At 37.0% G+C, this 8,841-nt stretch overlaps 1 non-coding gene across 1 annotated transcript; it reads right to left on the bottom strand.

Annotated features, from left to right (window-relative positions):
• Positions 1-6,721: 6,721 nt before the first annotated feature.
• On the bottom strand, positions 6,722-6,869 carry LOC114514736. Its single transcript, XR_003686110.1, has one exon. It is a non-coding gene; the product is annotated as a small nucleolar RNA U89 (small nucleolar RNA).
• Between the last annotated feature and the right edge of the window lie 1,972 nt (positions 6,870-8,841).

Below are 8,841 nucleotides of genomic sequence, written 5' to 3' on the forward strand. Positions count from 1 at the left end.
TATAATATGTCCTTAATTAGGCCTTTTCTCCCCCTTCTTTGTCTTTCACATGGTGCCTTCTTTTTCCTAAGGTTTTGAGGCTGTACTTTTTTTTTTTTGGCAAGTGAGTAAAACAGGAAACAATGAATAAGAGAAGAGGCCTAGAAAACACTTATTTACAACTATGAGATTAATTTTATTCCTAGCATTTCAAATAATTTTTGTTAACTTGCTTAACCCTCAACATTTCTCATCTGGAATACATAACCCTTAAGGATGGTTTTTACAAGATAGTGAATGTGAAAGTGTTCTGATAAAACATTTAACACATTGTAAGTCAGAGGCTTTATAATTAGTGTCACAGAAGTAAAAAAAAAAAAAAAGTGGAGACTTCCAAGAAGGGAGAAAAATAGTGTCAGGTGCTACAGACTTTCAGAAGAAAATTTATCCTTACCTCAATTTATATGGTGTGTGATTTAAGGAAGTTAAAGCAAAAGAGTGAATCTGTTCTCTAATAACTTAGACTATTTGGGGAAATACTTATATAGTATTTCCCAAAATATGGGTTGTGTGTCCCTGGTAGTACACATCCTTCTTATTTATATTTAGTCCTTCTTAAATCCTTCTTATTACTATTTAATCCTTCTTTAATCCTTATTAATATTAAGGGAGAAAGTCTCAATTGGGGCAAATAAGTCTGTAACATTTAACACTAGCTAACTTCCCTTTTCAATAAACTCCTTCAGATTGTCAACATTATCTATCTAGAATTTAACAACATCATACTAATTTTAAAATAGCCATCTACAGAACCTTCTTATGTTGGCAAAGGATACCACTTTTCCAGTTACAATAATGATATAAAGTTTCCTTTTAAAATTAATTGTTTTAAGAGGCTGCACCTCTTTATCTCTATACCATGAGACTTGGGCAGAGGGAAAGCCAGTATTTCCCCCTAAGTAGAGGCAGATGGTGAAGACCTTTTTTAGGGTGCTCTTTTAGGGATTTCTGTCCTCCCAGTTGTCTTTTAGACCTAAGATCCATCACAGTAACCTGTGCTTGAATTTTTTTCCTGAAATTTGCTTTCTTAAAAAAAGACACCTACATCTTGCTGAGCTGTTGTTGAGATTGTTGTCTTTGAATGACTATGAAGTACTTTAAAGCCCACTGAATCAAAGTCCTATGCAAAAGTAATACATTTTAAATAACTTATTAATAAATGATTAGACTTCAACCCATCTATTCTGGGTTAAATTGTGTCCCTCCCACCCCACCCCCCCAAAATATATGTTGAAGTCCTAACCACCAGCACCTGTGAGGACCATATTTCAAAGTAGGGTCTTTGCCGATATAATCAAGTTAAGTGAGGTCATTAGGGTGTACCCTATTCCAAAATGATTGATATCCTTTTAGGAAGAGGAGAAAGAGACACTCCGGGAGAAAACAGCATTGTGAAACAGAGGCAGAGATTGGAGTGATCCATTTACTGTAAAGGAACACCGGGGGCTACCAGAAGCTGGAAGAGGCAAGGAAAGAATCTCCCCTGAAGGCCTTCAGAGGGAGCATGGCCCTGCTGACACCTTGATTTGGATACCTAGCCTCCAGAACTAACTGTGAGACAGTAAGTTTCTGTCGTTTTAAGCCACCCAGTCTGTGATACTTTGCTATGGCAGTCTAGGAAACTAACACACTCTCCTACATTCCTCATACTGAAACTGAGAAAGCCTTGAGAATAACTTTCTCTTCTCTCATCCACACCTAATACTTTTTCATATTGAACATTAATATAACCATTAATTTGAAGGGGGGAAAAGTATTATTTTGTTTTCCCTTTTTGTTGCAATGATACCTTTGTCTATTTGGGGTTTTTTGTCTTTCATTTGTTTTTCACTGTCACCTTCATCTCTTATGGATCAAGCATGAAATGATGTAATAGTCCTAGGGCAAACTCCTTTGGCCAGACACTAATAATGCTATAAGAATTTTAGCATCATGTGCTTTGCACTCAGATGCCAATTCAGCTCTTTTACTATTCACAAGAAATGTTCTGGGAATCAATAGCAATAAAAACAATGAAGTTGTTAATAAGAATGATGACTTTGGAAATTTTTTAAATTACTACTAATTACTAGAATAGACATGTTTTAAGGCTTGTGAAAGCTTACTCTTATACATTCTAGTATCTATTACCCCTATTAACAGTTTTGGGTTTGTTGGTATTTTGTTTTGTTTTGTTTTGTTTTGTTTTACAGAGGTACAGGGAAGGAGAACAAGAGGGAGAGAAACATCAATATGTGGTTGCCTCTCATGTGCCCTGACTGGGAATCCAACGGCGACCCTTTGGTTCACAGGCTAGCACTCGATCCACTGAGCACACCAGTCAGGGCCTTATTAAAAATTTTTAAAGTATATATGTTGAGCAACCTACTTTATTCTTTTTTTCATATCACAAGTAAATAATACATGCTAATTATGGAAAATTCAAATAATATAGAATATAAAGTATACAAAGTGGAAGTTCCTCTTGATCTTCTTTGCCTAGCCCTGATGTCCCAAAGGTAACCACTGATAACTGTCTGGTGTGTAACTTTTCCAACTTTTGCCTAAACATTTTCCTATATATTTCTTATAGTTGTAGTTTTGAGCTATCTGAACAAAATGGGTAATTATATACTTTTTCCTCTTAACCATTTTTTCACTTAACATGTGTTGGAGATCTTTTCTTTCACTATGTATCACTGTTCCTCATTCTTTTTAACTTTCAGACAATGTCCAGTAAAACAGATGACTCATAATTTTTTAAATAATTCCCCCATTTCTGAACATTTAGGTTGTAATTTTCACAATTAAAAACAGTGCTGCCCTGGCTGGTGTAGCTCAGTGGATTGAGCACAGGCTGCGAACTAAAGTGTCGCGGTTTTGATTCCCAGTCAGGGTACATGCCTGGGTTGCAGGCCATGGCCCCCAGCAACTGCACATTGTTGTTTCTCTCTCTCTCTCTCTCTCTCTCTCTCTCTCTCTCTCTCTCTCTCTCTCTCTCTCTCCCTCCCTCCCTTCCCTCTCTAAAAATAAATAAATAAAATCTTAAAAAAAACAGTGCTAAATCTGAACATCATTGTACATACATTTCATGGAACACAGCAGTATTTCCTAAGGTATATACTTAGACTCTCTGGGCTAAAGAAAACATATATTTAAAATTTGGTGGCCATTGCTAAATTGACTTTCAAAAATCTCATAATAGTATATCAATACCCATTTCTGTATATTTAACTTCACTAATTCTAGGCATTATGAATTTTTAATTTTAGGTAATTTTAATTCCAAATCATATTCATTCTAATAGTTCAACAAATATTTATTAAAAACTTATGTGACAGGTAGCCTGTAAATACTAGACACTTACTAATGTGTTATACAACCACTATTATACCTATACTTGCCTCCATTAATACATTTTAAAGTAGACATAACAATATTAGAATACAAAATTCACTAATTGTCTTGATCAAGTCAGTAATTATTCAATCATATTCAAATATTCTTTTGAAATTAGCTTCCCTATATCACTTTTCCTATGGGAGAAAATAACTCCTTTGGGAAAGCACTGGTGAAAAACAAGGACCAGAGATTTTTACTAGCTGGGGGACCTTTCTGATCTTGTTTTGAGTCTCCACAATGAGAATAATGGAGGTGCTTACCTCCTTTTAGGATTGATTTTAGGTTGCAAAGAGGTAACAAAGAAAACACTCTAAAAACTCCTGATAATCATAATGATAGGTAACATCATAATGTGCACAACACGCCAGTCATTCTTCAAGAGCTTTTATATGTATTAAGTCATTTGAGCTTCATAACAGCCCTGAGATGGTTACTTCCAATATCTTAATTTCAAAAGTAAGAAACTGAGGCACAAGAGAATAACTTTCCTAGGGTTTTCCAGAAATTCTGCCTCCTCAGGACTAAGTCCCAGGGGACCTGACTTCCAGGCTAACTCTGCTACCAATCCCACTCTATTATCTCCTGTATAGGCAATCAAGCAATAAATATTATTTATTTTATTATTCTTGCATTATAGTAGAGTCTACCAAGTACACATATATACCTACAGAGTGTTAAGTGTGGCAATAGAAGATGACTCATGAAATTCTTCAGCTTTATATTAACATATAAAAATTAGGTGACATTTATATAAAGCAAAAGCTTCCACCCAGCATGAGTGTTGTTTGCTGGGACAATTCCCAGATGCTCCTAAATTGCAGAGCAGTGGTTCTCAAAGTTTGCTTGCTGGACGAGAAGTATCAGCACTACCTGGGAACTTGTTAGAACTGTAACTTCTTGAGCTCCAAATCAAACCTCCTTTATTAAACTGGAGGTGAGGCCCAGCTACTTGTGTTTTAAATGAGACCTCCAGATGATTCTGATGCATGCTGAAGTTGAAGAACCACTGTTGTAGAGAACCCATGTCAAGGAGACATGAAATGAAAAGAAATAGACCCAAAGGCCTAGGTTGACTTTCCTAATAGAGCTGATATGAGGGGTGGGGGAAGGTGAAAGGTACATAAGGCCCAGATGTAATACCTGACCTAAGGGATGAACAAACAGAAGAGATCTTTATTTCAAGTTGCTGCCGTTATATAGAGGGAAATAAAAGGCAGATGGCAAAAGAGAATTTTAAAACATTTTGCTTTATGTTATAAATTGGGTCACTTCCATACCTTTAAAAAACCCCTCAAATTTTCTCTTCAGTATTCCTGGCTATTAAACTTGTGCTTCTTTGAATGCAGATCTATATAATGCCTAGATCATACAGGAGCCCCTAGACGTTATTTTATAATACAATGAATTTACATCAAATAGCACCAAATACACTAAAAACAAATCAAACAAATTCTAAAATCGCAAAAGAATGATGCTGAAGATCATTGATTATATGAAATCATCGACTCTAAATAGCATTTTCTATACATTACAGAGGTTGTAAAGATGATGCAGCTCAAGCAACATAGTTACTTCTTGTCTGGTAGGGCAGGTATGCGAACAGTCTATTGCACAAGAACCCAAGGACACTCTTTTAGACAGTGAAGGGAAGAAAAATATCTGTTCCATTCTCCACTGCATACCAGTACTAATCAGAGTTTGACATACAGTTAGTGCTAAAACAAATGTTGTATAAGTAAACTAACGAAAAAGAACAATGGCAGAACAAGATGAAGGGTAGTGACCAAATCCTCTATACTAATAATACCTCTGAGGAAATAAGTTACCACTTAATCCCTTGGGCAGAGAGGCTTACATATGGAGGTAACAACTTAAGGGAAGAATTTGAGTTGCAGAAATTTAGCCTGGAGGAAATAAGTATCAGGAGGTACAATGAGTGATAACTTAGCTCAGGACAGAATGGTTTTGTTCAAAATTTCCCTCCTGCCCAGCCATGTAGCACCTGTGTCAGAGTCAGGAAGGGAATGAAGAGAAAGGGCTATTATTAAGGGCATGCCAGATAAAATACGTATATGTCCAGGGCCTCTGTAGGAAACAGCCCAAGTCAGGGCTTTTTGTGGTTCCGTTAGAGTGTAGCCAGGAATGTACCCCACAGGAAGACCTTGTTCTGAAGTTGTCAAGGTCAGTGTTGCTACTTCAGGAAGCCAACATGGGTCATTACAGGAGATAGAAGAGCAACCACAGCCACAGCCAGGAATTAGAGCAGTGACCTCTCTGGGCCCTTCCCCTACCTTCCTACACCAACATGGCTTGCTCCATCACCTCCTTCAGGTGTGATATAATTGAAATTGCAATGTCTCCCAGCCCCCAGCACTCCCTATACCAGTCCCCTGTTTTGTTTTTCTCCATAGCACTTATTACTACTTCACGTATAATGTATTTCATTTTTTATTTATCTGTCTACTCTCAAGTAGAAGGTGAGCTCCATGCCTATTATGTCTGCACTGTATACCTAGCATCTAGGACAGGGCCAAATATGTGGTAGGAGCTAATACATATCTATTGAGTGAACAAACTTTTCATTATTTTGCTGTACATTCTATTAGGTAAGTGTTATTATCTCTATTTCACAGACAAGAAATGAAATTCAGCTAAGTTAGCTGGCCCAAAATAATATAACCACTAAGTATTAAAGTTGCTATTTGAAGCTATCTCTGTCTCCCCACAAAGGATGTTCTCTTAAAGTGGATGTCATTTGTGCTTTTAAAAAGGGGGGTAGTGTTGGGACTCTTGTAACTTACATCATTTCTTTAAAAATGTATGTTCTATTCTGTAGCTATAATCTCCACATTTACTTCATTCTTGGTACATACAATAAAGGAAATTCAGAGCCTGGCCGGGCAGCTCAGTTGGTTAGAGCATTGTCCCAATGCAGGTTCAGTCCCCCACCAGACGCATACAAGAAGTAACCAATGAATGCATAAATAAGTGGAACAACAAATTGATGTCTCTCTCTCTCTCTCTTTCTCTCTCTCATTCTCCCTCCCTGCCTCTCTCCTTCTCACTCTCTCCCTTCCCCTTTCTTTCTAAAATCAATAATTTTTTTTAAAAGAGATTCACCATTCATCAGTCCTTTTGTTATAGTATCTCTGTTTATGTTTGAAATTCACCCTTCAGTAGTGTCTTCAAAAAGGGTTCAGGAGAACTGGTCTCTAATTAGTTCATGTTCAAAAATGTTTTTATGTTTCTGCTACTCAAGTTTGATTGCACATAGATTTCTTTTCTTTTTTTTATTTTATTTCTTTCACCTGTTGGACCCCCCTGCAGGCAGCTGCCTGGAACTGGAGGTAGCAGCAGGAACAGCAGCAAGGCCAGTAGTGCCATTGATCTGTCTCACAGTGAAGAGCCAAGTTCAGGAATGCACGTAGATTTCTTTACTCTCTTCTAAGCTCATCACTCACCTTCAGAACTATTGACATGTTGCCAATCTTATTGTTCCTACTATCCCACACTTTTTACAAGCTCCAGATAGCATGAATTCATCCTGGTAAATAGTATATACCATTAACTGTAAGTTGTGAGAATGATAAAAATTGTGCTTTCTTTATTAATTAGAGATAATTGCTGGTTAATCAGAATATACAATTTTTTTCTTTGAAAAAAAGCAACTAGATGCTGTGCTTCAAAGTGACAGTTCTGTTTCAGGAAGAAGTCCTCTAAGCTGGGACACAAAATGTCAAACTCTCCTGGCTTCAATGTCCCCATTTCTCCACCTAGGCAAAGCCAGATTAATTTTCTGAAACTGAAATTACCCCATCTTTGTCTGTTATTGACTAAATTCCCTGATCCCTTGTATCTATCCAACTTTTAACCTGATTAAAAAAAAAAAAACAGAAGATTTTTGGAGAAAGACCCCTACTAACTCAAAAATGGAACAGCCAAACCAGTTTTCCTTGAATCCATTCCTAGCTTTTTTTCTGAGCTTCTTTCCTAGAGTTTAAAATTGTTGTTCCAGTATAAAGAAATCTGCCCTGGCTGGCGTAGCTCAGTGGATTGAGCACGGGCTGGGAACCAAAGTGTCCCAGGTTCGATTCCCAGCCAGGGTACTTGCCTGGGTTGCAGGCCATGACCCCCAGCAACCACACAGTGATGTTTCTCTCTCTCTCTATCTTCCTCCCTTCCCTCTCTAAAAATAAATAAATAAAATCTTTAAAAAAAAAACAAAAAAAGAAAAAAACCTGTGTAGTCTGAACTAAGATTTTATTTATTTTTTGCCTTTGGCTCTTATATTAAACTAAATTTTCCTGGGAGGAAAATTAAAACATAAACCCATAGTTTAAAACTTTGCCTTAAGTCAGCTTCTTTTTAAATAGAAGGCTTATTTTTCCAGAGACCTGTGACATAATGTTTAGAACCACAAGGAACTTCTTTTTTTGAGTTACCTTTTCTTACTGAACAGTGGTTCTTACCAAGTGTTTTCCTGTAAGGGCACATTTAACTTACTGGTTACAAACTCCTAAAAACAAGGGTGGGTGGGTGTAACACAAAATCAGAAACTTACCTACAATTGAACAAATTCCTACTTGGCTAGATACCCAATATAGTCATAATCAGTAATATCATTATAATAGAGTGATGTTTTTGAAAAGAAATACAGGGCAACTAAGCTATTTTTTAAATTTTTCATTTGTCTATTTATAAAAGTGGGATTCTTTTTCATACATGGAAATAATGCTACTTATCCTGCAAGTCAGTAGGCATTCCTTTTGAATTATTTGACTTAATCTATTTACACATTGTCCCCGATGGCATTTTAGATCATTGTTCTCAAACCTCCCTCTGCCACATTAACATCTCATGGGAGATATTTCCCCCATTGCACTGATGTGGGGTCTCACAGTCTGCAATGTACAAGGACTTTGGAGACTCAAATAATCAAGCACATTCCAACAGCAAGTGTTTCTTGCTACTATCAGTGGGGGCCAGACAAATTGGAAACACTAGATAATCTTCCATAATGAAGTTGGAGAAGAAAAACGGAGTAAAGGAATCAACCAAAATGTGTAAAATGTCTTAAGTTTCTCTAAGAACCCAGTTGAAACAGAAAGACTGAGGAAGAGGTTTGTATTTAACCAAGCAATCTACTTTTGGCTCCACTGGCCAGAGCCCAGCTTCTGAATTCACTCTGCCAGCATCTCTTCCCTTTTCCGTCTTTTCATTTGCAACCAGCCACATAAGTAGGTTTTCCTCCCAAAGCACAGTGTACAATGAGCAGAGTATTGGAGAGAAGAAGAAAAGGGGTTTATCCGTTAATGTTCTTGTTGATGCTTCAAAAATCCACTTCTAGAAAAGCCCCTTTCTTTTCTGTGTCTCTCTCCAGTTTTGTTAGAGGAGCCACACAGGAAGGAATGAGAGGTCGGA

The sequence above is a fragment of the Phyllostomus discolor genome, chromosome 3, assembly GCF_004126475.2.
Source record: "Phyllostomus discolor isolate MPI-MPIP mPhyDis1 chromosome 3, mPhyDis1.pri.v3, whole genome shotgun sequence".
In the NCBI taxonomy this organism is placed as follows: Eukaryota; Metazoa; Chordata; class Mammalia; order Chiroptera; family Phyllostomidae; genus Phyllostomus; species Phyllostomus discolor.